We start from the raw sequence: 22,515 nt of genomic DNA, 5'->3' as shown, positions 1-22,515 counted from the left end.
TGTTTTCGGCAATTGGCTTGTGGTTGGTTAATTTACTTACGAATAAATTGCGGTGTGGTTTCGATGAATTTTTCTTAAGCAAAAAACATTTTGAGCAGGAATTTGAAAATTTAAATTTTTTGGGACGTCTGAGTTCAATGTTCATCAAAAAAATTACCTTAAAACTATCCAATAGGTATGTTCAAATCATTCATGGCACAAATACTTCCTAGTAACGTCCATCCTGCCTTCAGCGCCAGATCACAATTTCTTCCGGTTTAATCACGTGTTCGCGCACAAACTGTTAAAGGCACTGGACTTGACTACCCGCGCTCAGAATTCAAATTTGTCCGCGAAATTGATAAAAATGTATTCGAAATCGGGTTCGGCGATGATCTTGTGCAGGCAACGGTAGACAAATCAAACTATTCGCAAACATTCAAAAGTAACCGATGAAGTTGGCCCGTCGACCAGCAGTGTGCGAATATAAAAATTTTTGGAGCGCGCAAAAAATATCGAGGGCCACCAGAGTTATTCTTTATTGGGACATAGTCATGAGACATCTGCTGTAATAAGCCGGCACTAAAAAATAGTGCGTGCAGCAGGAAAAAGGGGGGAGCCCACCCCGCCTATCGCGAATGAAAATGCGCAGAATATAACGAGTACAGACCCGCAATTAAAAATATCAAAATAAAAAATCGAACGGAACGGTGGTGCTCTACTGTTGGCGAGTACATGGCCCCGCGCAAACAATTTTTTAAAAGTAAAAGTGTTTCTGGCACATTTTTGCAGGATGAACCGGGAGTGCTTGTTTCCTGCTGCTGCGGCTGCTGCAGACGTTGGATTGTCGCACCCCCGCTTTTTATGCCAACCTGCTACCGTTCTTAGTTTCTTGCTCTGATTAGGAAAATATGAAACTGCCAGTGGCGCACCGCCCTTTAAGATTTTACCCACCACTTTACATACCTTATCATGTTTTGAATAAAATCGCTTTTGGGTCCCGATCTTTGGCCAAGTTTAATAAAACACTACCCTTACACTGAAACTAATATTTTGCAACATTTTATCATTAAAAAGGCATATAAAAATTGAACTACAGCATTTTATTGTAGTTAATTTCAACAAAAAAAATAAGGAAAATAACAATTGCAAATAACACATCAACATTTAATAGAATATCGATCATTATTAAATACTATCTGACAAAAAATGTAAATTTCTGGAAAATTTGGCTAAATCTGACTGATTTTGTATACCAAAAATTGTTTATTCGCGTTTATGCGACTCTTCGCTTTCTTCTAGATAGTCAATGGGGTTTAGGTCTGGAGATTGTGTAGACCTATTCAAAATTCAGTTTTCGCAATCCACTGTTGTTCAAATTGTGAAGTGTTTTGGAAACCCAACCGTATTTTCCATTGAGCATTAAATACAACCATATTTTTCATAATTTTTTGTTAAACAAATCGATCCATCATATGAATAATTAAGCGTTAAAGACCATCATAAAACACTGCCTTTACAATTTTTAGTTGTGGATATTAGGTACTTATTTAGCATTAAACCTTGTGTTAGTCGCCTCTCACGAGCTATTTCAATATGGAGTTAAATATTGTATTAATCATTTCCGCTCTCCTCCATTCTTCTCTGTTGTTCCAGTTTATCTGGTTCTTTCATGTCTCTTTCCATTCCTCAATATCAGCTTTTTCTTGGCCTTCTTCACTTTTTTTGCTGGGTTTGATTGCAAGATCTTGTTTTGGCATTATTGTATTTTTGCGAAAAATATTAGTTATTTATCCTTCATATGGTCTATTTTGATTCATTCTTCCTCATCATTTCACTCATACTTCCTTTGGTAAATATTTCAATTCTCGACCTACTCGCCTCGTTTGTGAAATGTATTTCTGTTGCTTTGAATGTTTTTTCAATACAGTTCTCCGTTTTATTATTTTCACTTATAATTGTGTCTCACAGTACATTACTTAATAGACTAATTGCTCCTTTGTTCGACTCATTTCACCATTTGGTTGTGCCTAGACGAGACTCGTATGTTTTGCAATACTTTATTATTCGATTATTTTCAAGTTTTGCACTATGCTTGTTTTAAATGCATACTATATTCTGTTTTAGCTTTTCTCCAATTAATTTTCAATGTAGTTCAGATGTTCATATTCTTATGCGATACACAATTGATCACCCGCGAAGTACACCGTGTATAATGTATTGGAGCTCATTCAAACTTATTACTCTTTTTTCCATTCAACAACAGCACATTCAGAATCGCTTTAGACTCGTTTTGTTAAAATAATGTCTTCAATTACTTTCATTGATAAAAAAAATGTCTTTGATTTAGAGTTTGTGATAAACATTGTTTCAGGCATAGTCATAAAATAGTTAATGCGATTAATGAAAAGAACATATCTAACATGGTTTATGTAAAAATAAATTCAAACTTCAGTGAAACAAGTTGTTCGTCGAACACAGAGAAAAAAACGCAAATGTAGGTATTTTAAATGTTTTCCTTAACTGTTGAATTGAATTGTTCAAAACCACTTTTAAAATTATTAAACAATTTTTTTAACTACTTTTATTAACACATGTTTTGACTCAATTTGTATTGATATTAAAGACAGATACATTGTTAAAAAGATATAAACGAAATTGTCTATAAAAATATTCACCTGTAAATTTTTCAACGATTTGCAAAAAGACGAAATTGTTGGACTATTGCTTTCAGGCTTTTTTATACACATTTATTACAATTCGCCTTTATAATATTATTTAATTTAATGATCGTTTGAATAAAGTTTTAGTTGAAACAACACTTTTATTCGAGCCAATAGTAATTCGACCTTCTACGAGTAGTAATTTGACTGAGTTGTTCTCGAGCTTGATCTACCAGTTACGATAATAAAAGTATTTTATATTTAGCAGACATTTAAAATAGTGCAGTTTATTTTCTCAAAAATTGAGATCAAAGCTATAACAAAATTAATATTCTAAGTTTTATACTGATTGTGTATTTCTAAATGTATATTTTTATCAAAGAAAAATGTTTCTTTTTTATATATTAATATCAAATTTATCGAAAAAAATTTAATATTTATTTTCCAATTGTAATTGCAGAATGTAATTCAAGCTTTCTGGACGATTTGTAATTTGTTAATTGTGCATGAATAATCTCCGATATTCCTTCCTCTTGCACTGGATCTTTAACAGCTATAATTTTCATATAAAATCATATGTAAACAACAAAAAAGTTTACTTGATGCGAGTGCATATTAAAAGAGTTTTAGACACTGTTTTGAGCATTTCAATTTAACAATTTTAGCTCTCGTTTTAATTTAATTAAAGCAAACGTGAAAACACATACAAATTTAATACAAATAACCTGAAAGAGATACAAAATAGCCATGTCCCAAATGAACAAAACGCATCTTTATTGAGAACTGCCGACTTTGAGATATAATCAGCCAGGCCTCAATAATTTTCTTGATTATCTTCCACAGAAAATTCCCCTTCATTTCCAATACCAACAAATGTTTCTACCAAATCCTTATTTCCAAAATAAGAGGTATTCCAGACTTTGCTTTGCATCATAAAAAAATTTCAGGTTAAAAAAATAACAAGGAGTTATATCTAATTCAACAGATTAATAATAGAAAATTGAGATTATCTGCTTGGCAATAAATAGTCGTAAGCACTTCTACACTTTAAAGTACTTTTTCAGCTATCTATATCTTAAAAATCGAAGGTGAAAATTCACAATTATAATTACATAGTACAAAACCGGATTTTTTAAAGTTATGTAAACAAATATTTTTTTAAAACTAGCTATTTTGCAAATCGTCGTCTTTTTTCGATAAAAATATATTAATTCACTAAAACACGATTAAATTAATGTTTCAACTTATTTAGTTTGGCTAATTAAGCATGAAATAAAAGATAATTTGCTCAGTAGCAAAACGTTTTTGCAGAAAAATACCTTTTAGGAACGCAGTTTAACAGAGAAATTTTGTTCTGCAAAAATTAAGCAGATCTTAACTAAAATTAGTTAAATAATAATTCTTTAACACACCAGGACATTGCTTTGCTGCACACGACTCTACACATTCTTGATAGAAATCTACATGGTTTCTCCTTTTATCTCGCTTTTGCTCTGATTATAAATTAATTTAGATACATATATGAAATAATCAAATTTCCCAAGTGCTATTAAAAAACAATAAACAAAAATCCATTATTTTGCGGAAAACTTCTATAAGGTCGCTATCACTGCAAGAAACGTAATCTAAATTATGTTGTTATTAATGCCGTAATTAAAAGTGTATTTTGCAAAACTATGCTGGTTTATTCACATCGCACAGTGGGAATTGTACAAATGAAGCGGTTTATTGCCGAAATGCCTGTGTGTCATTTGATCAGAGATTAGTAGTCAATATCGAGAGGAAGCTTGAAGTTAAATAGTTCAATAATTTGATATTTGTAGTTTCTAAAATCACTCAATTTCCTTCGATCAGGGTCTAACTATGATATAGATTGATAAAACTTATCACTAGAAACGACAAAACAAATGCAATTTTCTACAACCACTTGTATGATACTTTAGACTTTCTAAAGTATCATTCAACTATATGCATTTAAAAACTATGGAGGATAAAACTTTGATTTTTTTAAACATTTGAAAATAAAATCAATGATTGTGTTTGTGAGTCAATGTATTTTAAATTGCAATGGATTTCTTAAATGTGTAATATGAGATTCACAATTTTTGTTGATTAAAAGTAAGATTATTTAACTAGATTATTAAATAACTAATACTAAGCACGTACTGGAGTTATCGATTGCAAGTTGATAAAATATATTTCATTGGAACCAATAAAAACCTCAAAAATATATTGTTGTTGTCTCAATTTCTATTTTGTTTTAGTCTCGATTTAATTATGAAAAGTTTCTTCAGGTAGGAACAGAAAAACGTTTTCGGACAAAAGCCCAGAAGCGTTTTTTAAGTAGAAATGTTTTTTTGATCAATCCTGTTAAGTTAGCTGCTTTCTTAAGCAGCCTTGATAACATAAAGTATGCTATAAGTAATAATATAGCCGAACATATTAATGTTCAGCTAAGCTACTTTTCTGTGATAATGAGATAATTTCACAATTTGTCACTTTGTACCATATCGCAATTGAATAATTAAAAAAAATTGACGAATCTCTTATCAAATATCCTACGAACTACTAATTGGCAAGTAGGTCATCGGCTTATTATATACTGATACGAAATGTATTTACGCTATTTGCTTTCCTAGAGGATTTTTGCAGAACGCATGTTGTATTTGATAACCTAGATTTCAAATACACCGATGCTGTAATCTTCAAATAGGCAAATAAAAACGTATGAATAGAATATCAGTTATAATTTGAATATATTGTCGTCCTGGGAAATGTTCAACAAAACTTGGCGGTTGCAACTTAGTATTCGCCTGATGATCTCCTATGTATTTAGTACTACATTTTAGCATTAAATGAACTTTAATTGGGGTAGCCTTTTTATTGAAGCATACTTTGTTAGCATGAAGCATACTTAAGCATGAATCATACTTTGTTAGCGTGAATCATACTTTATTAAGGAATGCAAGCACACAGAAAAATAGTGATAAATAGAATTATTGACTGGATTAAAATTTTTCCATAGTAAATAAAATCGTGACGTACGTGCAGCAAAAGTAGTCCTGTTTTCGTTAAATTTTACTTCAAGTTTGGGGTCAATATGCAAAGAACCAAATAAATTTCAATGTCACCTTATTCTAATGAATAAACTATTGTTTTGGGAGTTTTTATACACTGGAGCGTATAATAGTTCAATATTTATGATTTCAATTCTGCCCAATACTTTCTATTTTTATCTTCTGTGCGATTGTGGTCATTAGACTGGCTGCATTAACATTCTTTATTTTTCTCCATATTTGATGTACCGTATTTCTTTATTAACTTTTTTCTATGATTGACAAATTGTGGATAACGAATTTAACAATCTGCTATAATATAGTCATTACGTGTTTTTTTAAAGGTTCGATGATTATCATAGTTGTTGATAGAATGAAGAACTTAACTTACGCCTACCACTTAATACAGTACTTAATTCGTCTAAATAAAAACTAATCATTAATAAATCTGCAATTATTTAAGAACTGCAAGGGAGTTCGTGGTTTATAATTTTAGATACAAATAGGCTGGTGTTAAGGTCACTGTTGTCACTCGATAGATTTGTGAGTCTGCAGACTTCAGTGTATTACTTGAATGAAATAATTCGTAGAGCTCCATTACGTATTTTTTGTAAGCTCTAGATTTCAGAAGTATTCATGAGGTAGAACAGAAGAAAAGAAACAGAAAAGTAAGAAAAGAAAAACAGTTTCATTTTTTAGTATTTCCCTCAGTTTAGTTTTCCACTCATCTAAAAGAATACGTCATCTTATTTTTCGAAGCTTTAATTCATCATGTTCAGACACTAATATTTTTTATAGTTTCAGAGGCATGTTTAGGGAGTTTTGACAGTCTTTCCTATCCATTTTCTTCAAAATTAATTTAGACTAGCTTCTATATCGTCAAATATTATTTCGTTTTCTTCAATTTCATCTTTCTTTGTGCTACCGAACGTTATTTTATGGCTCCCTCATTTATCTACCGAAATTTTTCATATTGTCTATCTTTTCATAAAACTAGTTTGTTCAAACAGTCCTTCCAAGACTGTAATGTGAAGATCTTTCAGTCTTCTTCAGTGTGCGTAACTACTGATTGATGATTGATCACTTTTCGTTATTGTTTCTCCAATTTCATGATTGCATCATAATTTACTACCGTAATTCTCTTTCGTATTACTTTCTTCTATTTGAGCAACAATCGGGAGGGAGCTTGCATTTGAAGAATCACTGCTTATCCATAAATGTAAGTTTGTTTACTCTTATATCCATATTTGTGTAATTCAAACAATTTTTAAAGTTTAGATTCTGTATTTCGTTTATTTGAATTAAATTCATTAGTGCGAGTTTCGAGTGAGTAGTGGGTTTTTTTGAGGCGCACAGTACTTTGTATTTTAATTCATGTTTCTAAGTGTGCGAGCAATTTTTGTTGAAAACTGCTTTTTTACGATAGTCCACAAATCAGCCAGTTAGTACAACGACTAGTTTGGTTTATTGAAATTTTTAGTGTTTAATGTCTAGCCTTCAGTAAAGTGAAATTATACAGTTCTGTAAACAAGTACACAAATTTCGGACTTAGTTATAGCTGCTTCTTATTTAGTCTTTTGGGTCAAAAACGTATCAAAATTCCTGGAAATAAAAAATACCGTCTATATCTATTTTTAAATCAAAATAACTTAAAATAATCCCAAAGGTCTCAAAAATCATCCGGTTTTTAGATCAAGCATGGGGATCGCGGTTATAATAAGACTGACAAGGTGGAATAAATTAGAACAAATTTGCACATTAAACATTCACCTATTTTTAGGAATAAAATATGTAAATTTCAGGTTATTGTTGTTGCTTTTCTATAGCGATATCAACAGCAAGAATGTTAATGTTGGCAGTGAATTATTGAAGCAAATTTTAGATTTGACTGTTAGATAAAACGTTTCATTCCAGTCGCGGGTTTATACTATACTTGCGAATTTGAGCGGTATAAAAAATGGACAATAGTGTCATCAAATTATTTTTGTGTAAAAAATACTAAACTAAGTGAAACTTCTACTAAACTAAATAATTGGTTATTGCTATTATAACACCACAAAGTTTGTTTATATTTTCATTCATATATATATTCAACTTAACTTCAGCAATACTATTTGATCGCTAACAAATACTTTCCAACTAAAATAAAAAAAAATGTATTGTTGCAAAAGCAAACATTAAAACGTTGTTCCTGGTTATTTAAAAAAAAACATGCTATTGATTTATATTAGTAATTACTGCCATTTATCACAGCATGGTTGTTTTGGTGTGATAATTTTGTTTTCGTACGGCCTATTAGCTTATTTTCAATCATTAACTCTCGTTCTTGTTGGTTTCTTATTGGAAACAAGAACCACACTTAAGGGTTGTCTTTTATAGACTATAAATCATGCAGCCGTTAAAAAGCACATTTATGCCAAAAAAATAAATGTTTTGTCGACTGTTTCGCTTCTGCGAAAAATTAAAAATAGGCATGACAAACCTGTCGTGATTTTCAATGGTATTAACATAACTCTTGTTGTGCTAGGCTCTGGTCCACTATATGCTAGCACCGCACTAATTTTGTTATTGCAATGTCCGCGCTAACAGTTGCTCGTTACATTATTTCGATTAACTATTCAATATTCATCAACGCTGCACACTAAAAAACTATCGATAGTTCGCTTTTTCTCACTAAATCCCGCAACTTTGATATCATTATCCGGATGGTATCTTTGCAACATTGTAGCATATTGCGGCCCGCTTTATCTGACTAACCTTCGGTTACGCAATCTCACTATTTATTTTTGTAGAAAAATTGTTCCTATTTATGATGTAAAATGTTTAAATCGGCTTATTACTGCTATAGATATTTTATAGATGTACTACGCAGACGGTACCGTAAAATAACGTTAAGGGTTTAGGTTTATAGGCTAAGATTCTTCATCTGCATCAGGGATTAAAAAAGAAATTGTCTTTTTTATGTAACTTTTTTAAGTGCAAGTAAGATGCCCACCGTTGCCCAGGCCATATGAAAGGAACAACATACGTTAAATAATAGGTATGTTTGGTTACCAATTAAAAACCATGTCACCTTTTCTTGTTAAAGATATTCAGCTAGTTTGTATATTTTTTAATTGTACTTTTAATATAATATAACAACTATATTTTGTCTGTTTTAATTAAAATTAAAGGACCCGAATCGAAAACCCGAACTTAAAGGAAGAGTATATTTTTAATCAATTACGGGCTGTTGTATAATCTCCCTAGTAGAACATCAGTAGAGTATCAAAATAACAAAAATAGTTATTTGTCTAACCTTTTTGGCGAAAAAATCTTGATATGGCACTTGTTATCTTTGTCTGAGCTGTAATATGTGAAGGTAACAAAGCATAGGTAATCCAGTGGCGTTACTGAACTTAGCAGATGCAATAGGTGTTATTGCATAGTAATGATTTACATAATAAGTCTAGCAATTTTGCAGTCTCCAGTGCAAAGAAATACCATGACGAGGTCGTTCGGCAATGTAAATACTTGTGTTAAGATTTAGGTTCCGCATAGTTTCATTGTACGCCAGTATATCAACTAGTTTCAACACTTGGACACCTGGACATTACGTTTTATGCAAAAGAAAAAATCAAAATTTCATTGATGAAGTACCAAAAACATTAGCAATTTTAGATAAAAAATGAGTATTTATAAAATACATATGTGCATTAGCACTTATGTATTAAGTCTTATTAGATTAAATTATACATTCTGTATGTAAATGCAGTTTTCATATCGTACAACTGTTACATATTTTTTTAATTATAAAAATATTTACATTTTTAAAATACATTTCGATAATTTACACAAATAGGCTTTTCAACGTTTATTTGATTTTCTTCTGCTGCTCAGGTTGTATTTTTTATTTTTTAAATTTAAAGTCCTCATTATTTAAGTAAATAAAACAAAGTGAAATCGATTTTAAAAGTTATACATATTATTAATTTTCACACTCAAACCATTTTTCATACGTTCACAGAGAACGGAGCGATCTATCTATACATGTATTTGCGTCTTATATTTTGTCTTTGTATGTAATTGCCCTGGAATATTTATATATAATATTATAATAAGTGGTTCTGATTAGTAGGAATGTTAGTGTAGGTAAACAGCGTTGATAATTTAACATAATTTTTATGTATAATTTTTTAAATTCTTGACACATTTATTGTGTGAAACCTTTGGTTATTTCTAATGCACTGTTTCAACCCAGTCAGTCTAGACTATTAGCTCCAACTTATTCATCCACAGGTAAAAATAGAGGATTTAAATCCGGTTCTAAATATCTACGATGCATCTAATAATTGGAAATATTTCGCAAAATCGGTTATTTTTAAATCCGAATGGTGCTAGTTTTATTTTAAAAACCATGACCTTGCCAACAGCAAAATGCAATTTAGAAAAAAATCTATTTTTGCTTGTTGTCTTGGATAGTTATCAAGAAAACCATGCAGTAGACTCCTATAAGTTCAAAATAAAAATTGCAATTTTTATTCTGGCGGTCTCATCTTTACAGAATTTAAAATTTCTTATTAAAATTCTTGCGAGTATGTTACGAATATGATTTTTGTCTTGTAAGCTATGGTTCTAACAATAAATAATTAGAAACTGTTGCAATTAAGTTTATGAGTTGGAAAAACAGGTTTTTTTCCTTCGATTGTGTTGTGTCGATCAATTGTTGTTTGATTTGAGGCATTTAAAAGATGTATTTTAATAACATCGAATTATATATTTCAACTCTGACAATTCAAGGAAACATTTACGATGATCACAACACATTGAAGTATTAAAGTAAAGAAATGCAATTTTAAAATATGAATACCTTGATTCGTCGATAATATTAACTATTTTAAATACAAAGTATATACGAAACTTTTCATTAGTATTGGATGTTTCTGGATAAATTCTATTCTTTTTATTCTTTTTCGAGAGAATCAATATTTAATTTGTTTTATCACTAAATATTTCGTGGTAAAATACAAATACCGATGAACGAATAATGTCAACTATCATTATCATTATTTAGTTGAACATCACTGTTATAGTAATGCAGACATAATATGTAAGTATGTATATCAAAGTTGTTTTCTCAAGCAAATTTCGCGGAAAAAGGTGCTTGTTCGAGTTGCATGTCAATATAGTTTTATCTGCCATATTTTGCCAGTAACAAGCAGATAATTTTCTAGATAATGGCAGTTTCTTAGTTCGATTTATCATCGTTACAAACGGGAAATTTGCTGATATGAGTGTAAATATCTGTCTTGTTTGATTTTTGACAAATTGTTTAAAAAGCTAGCAAAAATTAATTAAATCATGCTCATAGTAAAACAATGATTTGGAAAGTCATAAGTTTTCTATTTGGATTGTAAGTTTTGATAAAAAATTGATAAAGATTGATGTTTTTTTACAGATAAATGGGATCAATTAAAATAATTAAATTGAATATATTTTAGATTTTAGTTGCTTTCAGTTAAATATAGCATTCATACATTTATGAATTTATGATTTATTTTAAAGGCCCCTTATTAATAATATTTTTAAAATGTTTTCCAGTTTTCTAAATGATCAAGTTACTCTTTCTTCTAAATGATCAACTTTCTAAAGTTTCACTTAAAGATGCTGACAAGTTTAAGGTATTTTCCTGTAAAAAGCTTGAAATTTGGAACAAAAATTAACACGCGAAAAATGACAAGATAAATTTATAGCTTTGTAAAAATTTTACAAAAACTTTTTTCAGTGTCGAATTCGGAACAATAACGAAAGTAAATTCCTACCGTTTTTTCCCGAAAACCGTTACGGGTTTCGCCAAAACCAAAACTTTTTAATCGAAAACGCAAAAAAGCGTTATTTTCTGATGACTCCCTTATTTTGTAACAATAATGGGGTGTTTTCAGCCAAAAATTACAAAATTAATTTTGCTAGAAAATTCATCTTATTTATCGGTTTGCAGGGAACTGTAGAAAACCCATTTAATCTTCGAATTTGGCACAAAAACCAAATAATTTTGTTCAGTTTTTTACCGAAAGTAATTAGGACTATCTTGAAAAAATGCGAGAGCAAAAGTTTACAAACAATTATTGGGAAAATTCGCCACCTTCAGCGCTCTAAGGATTTCTCTTTTAAAGTTCCTTTAAATTTTAAGGTCACTCCATTTTTAACAAAGTTTCTATTAAGCAATTCTTTCTACGCAAAAATTGCATTATTTTTTAGTATTACTTAAAATACTGGCAGTCTTCAGGTATTTTCTGTGAAAAATTAAAAGGTACATTTTATCACACTCGCCTCCTTAACCGCTTTGCAAAAATGTTTGGAAAACTTTTTGCAGCTTCGAATTATGGACAAAACCCTAATAATTATTTCTAGGTCCTTTTCGATAAATATTTCCCCGAACTTAAAAAGCGAAAGTTTATAATCATTTATTTGGAAAACCCTTGGAAACTGGAGTTTCTTTACTTTTAGGTCAATATTTCTAAACAACACCGTATCTAATCAGAAAAACCGGGTTTTTCCAAACGTTTTACTGTAAAATACTGGCAAACTGAATCTTTTATGCAAAAAATTAAGAGATCGATTTTACAAGAAAATTTGTCGACTTTCTTTGGACTCAGTTCTGTTGCAGGGAAAATCTACATGACTTTTTAGTTGTCTGAACAAAGTAGTAAAATGTTACACAGAAAAAATGTTGATAACCTTTTTTTAGATGCGAAAATTCCAGTCTCGGATCTCGTAAAGTTTTAATAAATGAATTATAACTCATTAACCGATGAGTTAGAACTCGGTAACTCAGAGAGCGGCAACAACTCAATAGCGCAACTCAACACAGTGTTACCCAAGCCTTAACTAAACCCCATCATTGTCTTGTATACTAAAAATGTATACTTGAAAATTCTATATAAAAGCGTATGGAATCATAGGGTTGTTTGTTACATTCAATAAGAGGTAATAGATTTAAACGATTCTTATTTAACTTTCTACAAATTTAATGAGCTCTTATCAAAATTACTCTCCAGCCGATTATTTCTACATAGGAATAGAATCGTATAATGCGACCGAAAATAAAGTTGAAATAATAAATCGTGCTTCAAACTAAGATGAGTACAACAAATCAAATAAAAAAACAGACAACAGTGCTAATATTGTACCCGATGGCATAGGTTTAACGGTTGAAGGCCAGAAAAGTTTTATGGCACTTTTATTAATTTAATGTTACTTAATGTCCAGTTTCAGTTAAATGTATTTGTAGTCTAATACGCTCATGCACGTTGTTGAACGATATTGATATTACTTTTTTGAGTTGTTTGAACAAAGTAGTAAAACGTTACTCAGAAAAAATGTTAATAACCCTTTTTTAGATGTGAAAATTCCAGTCTTGGGTCTTGTAAAGCTTTAACAAATGAATGATAACTCATTAACCGATGAGTTATAACTCGATAACTCAGCGAGTGGCAACAACTCAATAGCGCAACTCAACACAGTGTTTTTCACCCAGGCCTACATAGTAACCCGTTTAAACATTGTATCGCCACAGACTTACATCAGCAGCACAACTTTTATACAAAATACAACTAAATTATTTTCAAAATTTGATTTGGATGATGATTACATTTTTTCCGTAAATTTATGAATGATGACATGAAATCTAAGGCTGCTGCTTAGATTTAAAATTGTGTTTGCCTATGAAATGAAGCCCTATTTATCTAAGATCTTCGGTTTGGACTTCATACATATGTATTTTGAATGACACCCCCTGGAATAGTGAATACAGAAGATGATATCAAATAATGTACAAAACAGAAATTTTCATTGAGTTTTCCTGTTTCGTTTCTGGTTCTGTTCGCAACGCTCCATCCTTTGCTGGCCTTAATAACCGCTCTTCTTCGCGACCCGCTTACATGATAAACTTTCCTGCGAATCAGCTATATTTTTCCCGTTTCGTTTCGCCGACTGCCTGGGCCATATTTTATTGATTTTATAATCAATACCGCAATAAAACCTGCAATGTTTTCATCTTTATTTTCCCCCAGCATCCCTCCAGCCACCCTTACTTTTTGTGTCCGCATATACGCGATACTCTCTCTACTAGTATCTGTTTATGCCCGCGCTTTTTGTTACCTGGGCGACTGCTGTCGGTATTAAAACCGGCTTTGGGGGGAGGCTGATGGGGATGATTGTCTTCCCCTTGATTATTATGAGATGTTGCTCCCCAGAAAAATAAACTACAATGATGTTTCATTTTCATGTTATAAAAGATTTCAATACGAACAGCACGTTTGCTTGCAAAAGGGAAGTTTTATACACTTTTTACTTATTCTGTTCCTTTTTTATAAAAATGTCTTGTTCCGGTTTATTCTACGGCAATAAAAGCAATATTGAAGGTGTTCATCATTCAACTCATTTAATTTTTCACTAGTATTGTTACTTGCTTTTTAAAGAAGAAATAAAATTCGCATTAAAGTGGTAGTAATGTACTGGTCTCTTTTTCTTTAAAATGTGCAATACAGGGTGGTCCTCAACTAATGAGACAAAATTCATTGACATATTGTTCAGGCCGCATTTTGCGTCTTTGGCAAATTTGCCTTAGCCCAAAGGTAAAAGTTTCCGAGGAGTTCGGGCATCGAAATGTAAATAAAAATTTAGTTTTTTATCTAACTTTTGTGTTTGGGGGTTTTTTAGATGGAGAGGTTCAAATTTTCTATGGCTTAGCTTGCAGGTCCGCGCGGCCGCTAGCTGTAATAGCCTGAAGCTATTTAAAACATTAGACATTTTTGGGCTTTTCAAATAGGGATTTTTTGTTCGCCATATCTAGTTCTCTGATATTTCTTAAACAAAAAATCTGTACTTTGTGCACTTGGTCTATCATCGTTTTTGAGATATTTCACATTGAAACCTCCAGCGATATTTTGAACTGACTCAAATTGGATCCCTAATATTGTCGTAAATTAACATTTTTAAAGTGCGCTATGAACAAAATTTAAAATTATCATAGAATTTTTATCACATTAGTTGAGAACCACCATGTATAGCGCTAAATAAAGGGACGAGTATCCAGTTTTTCTTTTAACTTAGACTTACCTCCTGCTTGTATAGCGTGATTTAATCAAATTTTCAACATAACTTTGGTTGTAAAGGTTTGCTATTATTTTTTAATGTTTAATTGGCAAGAAAATAATTTCGTCCTGTTATTCAACGATTTTAACGGTGTCACCGAATCCTCTAATCATTGGTACTATAAGGTGGCCCAATAGCATAATTTTTGTTTAAACACTAACCTGAAAATCAAAATCTGAATGCAGGCAAATTTAATTGTGTATGTATTTTTGAAACGCGATTATTCGAAAACTTCTGAACAAAAAGCAACAAGATAATGACTAATGTAAAGAAAATTGGACGCCCTTTAAAACGATGTGCCACTTGACCCCCTGTCCCATTTAAGATTCTAAGGCATATACCCGTCCTAGGGGGTTGAAACAAAGAGGCTAAGAATATTCATTTAAAGTGTCTTTCAACTGCAAGAACGATATTAGGGAAGTTTTCAAATTTACACCCTGTATATGCTTATTTATAAACTAAGTACGCAACTTTGGCTTAAATAATTAATAACATCAGTTATTGAAATCATGACATTTTTAAAATCGTTTCCAAGAGACAACTCCATCATTTTTCCACATATTATCTTTTCTAATCTATATACAGGGTAATTCAAATGTCCCTCTTCAAATTCATATCTTTTTTGCGAGTAATTTTTGTCTAAGACCTTTTAAACTCGCAATTTTGTTGAAATTTCTGTTCAGCTTTAACCGATAACTTTCATCTTTTATTTACAACGCTTTCCTCCCCGATTATCCCCATTTTTTTCAAATATTACAGAATTATATTATACAGAAAAGGGGTTCTGTAAAAGATAAAAATACGTAAGTAGTTACGTTCCGAAAATTTGAGGCCTTGCTGGAACGATTCAAAGATTTTGAATACGTTTTATTTATGAACTGTTATCGCTGTCGCTTCGGGTTTTAAAAATTATTGCATTTTATTATATTAAATAACAGATGCAGTCCTGAATCTTGTTACCGATCCTGCTCAAATGAGAAAATTATCTGAAATGGACATTTGCAGAGCCACAAAATAGGTGTAATTTACTTAAGCAAGCGTGTAAAGCGTTCTACTTTTATACATGTTGTTCCCAAATAAATATTAAATTTGCCATACAAAATCTTAAAATCTACCGTTTTTTAAGTGAAGTCCCATCTTCCTTACAAAACGCGTTACGTTCCAAAATTAAATATAACATGTCATTAAGCAACTTAGTACTTATTGTTAAATTCGAATGCAAAGAACCAAAAAGTTTTTTTAAATAAAATAAAATCTATTTATTTCAGCTAAGTTAAGGGAAGCGTTTCTTATTTTTGAAGTTCAACCCGCTTTTAAGAGTAAAATGGCCAATTACAATTTGAAAAACCTTAATTTATCTGATTTTATATGGTAAAAATTGTTTTTGGGGACAATATTTACCAGAACTGGATCTGATACATGCTTGCCTAAGTAAATTACATTATTTTCAGGACTATTCAATTTTCCATTGCAGAATTTTATATCATTTAGGCAGTAAAATAAGTAACAAAGTTCCGGACTTCATCTGATATTTATCATAATAAAATGCAAATATTTTCAAAACCGTTGGAGATAGGGATAAAATTGCAAGTATAGAAAGTGCTGTGAATACCTGAGGGAATTTAATTTTATAGCAATATACAGGGCGTTTTTCCGGTTTAACCTGAAGTGTCATTTTTTCTAAGTCGTTTAGATCTATAAAGCAGAACCGCTTTAGCAAGACCTGTAAATTTTGAAATGATTGTTAAGTGTAATTGTAGAATTTTAAATAGTTTGTTGAGTCTCGGATATTCAAAATTACCATAAACGTACAGTGTAGGTACACATATTGAGTATAAACGTCGAATTTGTGCATTAAGGAGCTTTTAGAACCAAAATAACCAAAATGTACGGAAATGTAAATAAAATTATCTGCCATTGAAGACTGCTTTTCGTTGAGTGGTCCTAAATTTTCATTTCAGTTTGATTTAAACGGTTGGTTTTGCGCTTTTACTTTCTCGCCTCGACTCTAGTAGTGTTTTTCATAAAGATTCCTGAAAAATAGGCAGCAAAAATGTCGAAAGCTTTTACTGAAGTTCACCAGTTGACCGTTATTTTTACAACATACCGAAAGGTATGTAATGTAGGTAAGTCGCTTCGTTGACTCAAAATAAATTGGTGGAGCTTGACGAATTTTTCATGCCCTTGAAAAAGTAGACTTTTGGCGTGAATCACCATGGGAAATTGAATTATTTCTATATGATCTATCAAAGAAATGAAGAGAAAACCATTTACCAACGACAAATATGGCCTTTTCTTGACTCATCTTCAATTATGCATTCTGCTTCACTTGAAGATTTCACTTTAGTTTCATTTAAAAACGTATCTTGGACATTTTGATCAAGGACAATTGCAGCTTGGCTCTATCACTGTCCAGCTTCAAAAGCTGCAGTATTTATGCGTTCTACAAATACGCTTTGAAAAACTCGAGCTTTATGAATCATCATCATATTGGGTTTAGCAATTTGAACATGGACATGGGGTACTTATATTAGTTTCCATGCTCTGCAATCTAGAGTCTTGTAGCGAATCGAAACGAAATGAAAGAAGGGTATAGAACAGAATAAAATTAAAATGTTGAAGCATTGCGCAACTACAGTGGGAATAGGCCGCGAAGAATTTAATGATTTTTTGGGGCCGAAATGGCGGTGGGGCTCGGGGGAAGCCCTCATTAGCATAGGCGGAGCAATTAAAAATATTTCGCGAACGACCCGGACCGCACTAGGAAAAATGGGTTCGCGAAGCTGGAGCGGCCTTGAGCTCAGTAACGTCTTAATCAGAGGCGTAGCACTCATTTAGATGCTAAGGATAACATGCAAACGCAGATGGATGATCAGGAAGTGTTTCAACTGTTTTTCTTTAATCACAAAGAAGATTACCATAATTATTTGCTTTTATCGCTGCAAAAGAGGAAGTAATTTCAACTGAAACCGGTTTATTTGCCACATAGTGTCGGAAAAGCATCAATTATTCTCACTCATCTATAAATATGCCTGTTTTTGCAATTGTCAGCAGTTACATGCCGTTCAAGCTTCAAGAAAATTCTTGGAGTTTTCGGTGTAACCTTATCATTTTACATCACAAAATTTTCATTATCACCATTACCACATTTTTCGTATTGTTCTGTTGAACCTGTTTTGCCTAAAACAATTAGTAAACCTAACAACATGATAAAGATGAACGCATCAAATTCTAAATATGACTCAAGTTCACCATTAAAAAGTCCAACTTAAAACACAAGAATTTTTATAAAAGAAACCAGCAGCTTCAATTTTGAGACCTTCAGTGTGTATAAAAGGGTCTTTCGCGCTAAAGCTGTTAAAACTAATCGAATTTTGCTTATTATGGGTCCTGGAAATGTAAATAAGACAACACATAAACCCTCTAATTCCACTCACCGAAGCGCAGTTTCTGTGTAATAAATTTACCAAAACAGTTTTTTTCTTAATAATTCAAGTGTATTTAGTTTTTTATAGTTTGCATTGTTCCACCGGCACAGAGGATTAGATAATGAGCGTTTCACTCAGTCACGTTTCTAGAGGATTGAAAATATTGATGACAATTTAATTACAACAAACGTGTCCTTTACAAATATTTCAGGTTTTTAACTTTAATTTATCCTTAAAACTATGTTATTTACATCAAACATCCATAGAAAAGGATCAGCAAGGTATCAATTTCCATATGACTAATATAATAAATAACACGTACCAAAAGGGGAATCAATTCTTAAAAATAGATATTATCAGTTTATCAATTCTATTAAAACACTGGATTTTCTAACAGCATTTTCATGTTTTAACTACTGTAACTGATTGAGACTATTATAGATAGAGACAATTTATAATTGGTATTCAAGGTAAAATTAAAGATAGAATTAATTCAAAAGTTCAAATAGAATGAAACTTTGACTTTAATCTGGAAAAAGCCAAAACACTTCCTCTGATTTTTAGTTTACTTAATTTTAATAGATTTTAATAGATACAACAAGTATACCTAATAGCCACTATCTGCTTAAATTAGAATGAGTTCAATGTAAGTGTTGTAAATTATTTTATGATGTCTTATAAAAGAATTATCTTCATAGATTGATTTGAAACGTTTAGTCATGTAAACTTATGACCGTGACTCGTTTTTATCTGGCATATTGGAAATATTGTTTCTATGTGTATATAGTGGAATAAACCTTCTCACTAAGAGGTTCAAGATAAACTGAAAAATTTATGATTAGTTATTTAGGCGAATTATTCAAAAATGTTACGTGATGCCAATGATGATGATGATAGTGTTTTTCCAATTTAATTAGAAAGAAGATAAAACTTGAATTTTTGGAAAACTGCAACGGAAGTTGAGTACTTAATAATAAGTAATAGAAAATAAAATATTTTGATGATCAGTCACTACACATATGTTATTTAACCACAATATTTAAGGAAGCGTTTCAATTGTCAATATTAGCAACAATATTTAGCTAGAAACTACATGTAAATTGTCTGAAGTTAAGAAATAGAAAAGGTACTGACCGATAAGAGATTATGAAAGAAAAACAAAAATTATTTTAAGTGATTTAAGTTTAAATGAATAAAAGCTTATTTTCCTCTTTGGTATATTATAACAGATATTTGTTCCAATATTTAGATCATTTTAGAAAGATTCTTTAACAATCAAATTTCCGAAAAAAATATGACATTTGTTTCAAAACTAACAAGCTGTAGAAAAATAGAAACTTTTGTTTTAATTAGCAAGTCATTTGCGTTTAAAAAGATGGTATAAGACATCCTTCTCAAATTGTTGCAACAACCAGTTTTTTAAGCACCCAAGAAGGAAAATCGAGCTGAAAACAAAACGTAATTACCAATTTTACCTTAAATCCTCATCCAGTTGAAGCAGGATCAGAAACCACATTCATTTGTCACAGAAAATTCCTCATATTGACCATATTTTTATTTTTTTTTTAAATTTTAGTGCTGTGAATTTGTATTAATGGAGTATTAAATGCGTATTTACCGAAACTTTTCCAATAAACTAGCTGACGTGGGGATATTGAAAAGTAATAAAAATAGAGCAATGCCGACGAATAAGTTTCTTAAGGATCAGTTCTTCCGTATCTTATGAATTATATGTAGTGTATTTAAAAAAGATTTTCTTTTCAACAGTTAGCAGGATTTTTGTTGTAACAGTTTGTTTTTTTTCGTCAATATCAGTTTTACATTATAAGCTGCAAAGAAATACCAGTAACTATAATCAAAATGCAGGTAATTTAGATTTAAAAAGAACAGAATTTAATGCTGAAAACAGTTTAATTTTTAATCATTCCCAGTTTTTTTTGACTCCTTTTCTAAAATAAATGTTTGTAAAAATCATCGCTTTTCAAATGATTTTTTGATGGAATTTTTCATCTAGAATATGCACAAAAATGGATATTTCTGTAGAATATAAATGTCGTTCTTTAAAAGAGTAAAGAGTACAGAAGAATGCATATCTAATACTTTAGAGTGAACATTTTCGTTTACACCAAATTAGTCTTTAACTAAACAGAAATGTATTAACTAATTAAGCAAATATTTCATGAATTTTTTTCATCGTCTAAATATTTAGTTTTATATATTTCCAATGATTTCCATAGGATAAATTTATCGATAAAAACTGAAATAAATCGATGTTTTATTTAAGATTTTTAAAAACTTTTTAATGGGCGATAGCATTGTAAATGATAAAGAAACATAAATAAATTATACAAATTACTATATTAGATATTAGTTGGAAATATTAGCATTGAGTTTGCAATTCAAGCAGTCAATGTGAGTAACGGTTACGTTCGTAATCGTTTTAAAAAATAAAGTTACTTGCACGCTGCTGCTTATGTTGGTGGAACAATGCAATTAAACTCTTCTTAGTACATTTTTGATTCATTTGATTTTTCGTTCTAGATAGTCAATTTTTCTACTAATTTAGAGTAAATTTAAAATTTTTGATTTAAAACCAGTTCGATTGTGAGCTGTAACAGTTGAAAAATTACGTTTAAAATTATTTTAGACTTTTTAAAGCCGATCATGTGCAAAGTAGATTAGTTATGTACATTATTGCAATTTCCAAATTTTTTATTTCGAGTAATAAAGCAAAATAAAATGCTGAAAGTGTCTAAGAAGGTTTGGGAGGACTTGGTCAGTTGGTGCGTCTTTTATAATATGGCAAAAAAAGTCGACATTTAAACTTACCAAAGTTAACAAAACAGACGATAAATTGAAACCGGAAACGCGCGATCGCGGATCTGCAACTATCCAAGCTCTAGCTCTAGCTCTAACTCTAGACCAGCAACATCGTTCAGCAGTACCAGCGTCACTTAGTACTTTCGGAGCGGAGCGATCACTAACCACGTCTAACCGCTCGTAGAGTCTAGTAATACTCTAACGACCTCATGATTTTGGTACTCCCAAACCCCTAAACTTGTAGGACCACTTTTTATTTGGCATTCGTAAAATCATAGGTACCTGTCGAGCGCACACCTGAACGGGGGGAGCGGGTTTGGCCCCCTCTTTTAGTCGCCGATGCATTACAGTTAGCGAAAATCAAGATTTGCAACAGCCAGTTTTCAGCCATCCCAATTTTAAGTGAGATGGACCCCACATGTGCACAGGTCCGGCTTTCCACTCGGTTTATCCACCTAACATTTCACTGAAAAACATTTGAAAAATCACCGATCACCCATCGCCACCCCAGCATTTTTCCAGTCTTTAACAAAGTTCACTTTATGCTTCCACTAAGTACAGATGGGCGTCATCTAATGACGCCCCGTCTTTTTTTGCATTCACTACTAAACAATGCTAATCGCAAATGGAAGAATTCTAGTTGATTCAACGTAATAAATCGCCCGATATTTTTCCTGGAGCTAATCTAAATCAAAACAATACGTAGCCAACGGTCATAGTTCAATCCAATACCTCCTGGTGCAAACCTAACAATATAATGCTGATAACACTAAGCAACTCCTAGACGCAACCTCAGCTTTTTCTCAGCAGATCCTGCGAATTTATCAATGGCTATGGCTGTTGTATCGGTAGAAAATGCAATTATCGTGAAGCCTTGAAAAACATAATACGATTTGGCAAACTGTTGTCACAAAAGCAATTTGAATGAACCCGGAGACTTTATTGCAGTCGAGTTCAATAATCCCCGAACTTAAATATGCATTGGTCTAATGACTTGTTGAGGTAATTTAACACTTCATCATCATGCTTCTTAGTTTGCTTGATTTATGCAGCCTGCTATGCCACACAAAACACAAAATGTTCCAGACAAAATAAGTCAATGTCCCCGATTACTTGTTGCTTACTAGCTTATTTACGCTAATAATTAGCAACTTGCGTTTTGCAACATTTTATAATTTTGCTGAATTTATAATCTTATTGGTGAAGTTTAAAACTGCCCAAGTGTTTTTCGATGGTATCAACTCAATTGAGCCAAAATGCCTATTTTCGTAGAGAACTAATTTGCGTTAAAATCTCGATTTGCTAAGTGTTGGGCTTTAATGCCCAACATATTAGCGTAGTCAATGAGCTGGCTTTAATAAACATGTAGGAAATCATCAAAAATTTGCATTTAGTCAATCTGTAAAGTTCAACATTGCCATACGTCTATGGCAG

At 31.5% G+C, this 22,515-nt stretch overlaps 2 protein-coding genes across 37 annotated transcripts in view; one reads left to right on the top strand and one right to left on the bottom strand.

The window, feature by feature from the left end:
• The window catches only part of LOC109546301, a 520,465-nt gene that overhangs the window by 150,042 nt on the left and 347,908 nt on the right, over positions 1 to 22,515 (top strand). The gene's annotated exons all lie outside the window — the stretch shown is intronic.
• The window catches only part of LOC109536792 (broad-complex core protein), an 81,187-nt gene that overhangs the window by 44,571 nt on the left and 14,101 nt on the right, over positions 1 to 22,515 (bottom strand). For 8 of the 36 annotated variants that reach the window (XM_048664016.1, XM_048664024.1, XM_048664028.1 and 5 more), the window contains exon 1: positions 21,091 to 21,703. The exons of 1 other annotated variant lie outside the window; for it this stretch is intronic. The gene's annotated coding sequence lies outside the window, so the exon portion shown is untranslated. Of the gene's footprint in view, positions 1 to 157; positions 793 to 8,180; positions 8,474 to 21,090; positions 21,707 to 22,515 lie in introns of those variants that run through there. 27 more of the 36 variants (XM_048664010.1, XM_048664013.1, XM_048664012.1 and 24 more) reach the window with 8 other exon arrangements.

This window comes from Dendroctonus ponderosae, unplaced genomic scaffold, assembly GCF_020466585.1.
Source record: "Dendroctonus ponderosae isolate FM_Combo_2020 unplaced genomic scaffold, Dpon_F_20191213v2 Dpon_F_20191213_2, whole genome shotgun sequence".
Lineage (NCBI taxonomy): Eukaryota > Metazoa > Arthropoda > Insecta > Coleoptera > Curculionidae > Dendroctonus > Dendroctonus ponderosae.
The sequence above is the reverse complement of the archived record's forward strand: the minus strand, read 5'-3'. Positions and strand labels throughout refer to the sequence as shown.